Source organism: Apaloderma vittatum, unplaced genomic scaffold (assembly GCF_000703405.1).
Source record: "Apaloderma vittatum isolate BGI_N311 unplaced genomic scaffold, ASM70340v1 scaffold28834, whole genome shotgun sequence".
Classification (NCBI taxonomy): domain Eukaryota; kingdom Metazoa; phylum Chordata; class Aves; order Trogoniformes; family Trogonidae; genus Apaloderma; species Apaloderma vittatum.
Genome location: NW_009714793.1, coordinates 347 through 1,384, shown reverse-complemented (window position 1 = coordinate 1,384; position 1,038 = coordinate 347).

Sequence of the window (1,038 nt, the reverse complement as noted above, 5' to 3'; positions counted from 1 at the left end):
CCTGGACTTCTTTGGCGGCGGAGGCGAAAGCGGAGCTGCCGCCCTCGGGGTCATGCCGTGACCTCCCCAATCTTGGGGAGCATCTTGGCATCAAAGCCCTGGGAACTCCCGTGGTCGTTAATCAGGCAGTGATTGCTGTTCAGCTCTGCAGATGGTAACGTGATAAGGGTGGCAGCTCCCGGGGTGACCTCGCTGGGCCAGGCAGGCTCGGTGTAACGCTATCCCTGGTCAGCCCAAACCCAGGCAAAAAGCCAATATATCGTGTAATCCTAGCGAGCCGTGCTCTGAACCCCCCACCTGGGCCTGCAGGTGGGAGGGGTCTGGGCACATACCTGCCCACACACGCCTGGGACGGTGACATCGCTCCTTGCTATGCTGGGGTTCCAGCAGGTGCTCTCCCGATGGCTTGCTGGGACTAACCAGACATGTTTTTCATACCCAGTTGTTCAAAGAACCATAGGAAGAGCCTTCCTGAGGCTTCGGGTGAACTGGTTTCGCCAAATCCTTGCAGGGAACTCCTCTGGTGTTGGGGACTGTGCTTCAGCTCGGCGGGACAAGCCCCTTCCTCGCCGCTTTGGGGACCAGCTCCTTCCCTCCCACCTCTCAGACCTCTCCTGAGCCAGCACCTTTTCCCTTGCACCATGAGAAGCTTTGCAAAAGCGCTGCTGAGACACGAGGGCAGTTGCCTCCTTCAGTCACCCAGCCCAGGTGCCTCCCAGACCCCACCTTTCCCCTTGAAAGACGTTTAATTGACGGCTAAGAACAAGCAGAGAGAAAATACCCATTGGGCAGCTCCGAAAGCGCTGCAGATAATCATCAGGGTGCCCTACATACCTCCTCGGCTTGGCTGGGAGATCAGACCGGGAGGAGAATTTGACATTGTTTAAAACCAACAGGAGAGGGAAGTAACAACTCCATAATTACTCACCCCGAGTTAATTGACGGTAATTACACTGAGTAGGCAGTGGAGGAAGCTGTGACAGGTTAGCCCCAAGAGTCATTTGGAGAGTCATGCTGGGAGGATGCCCTCTGAACCCC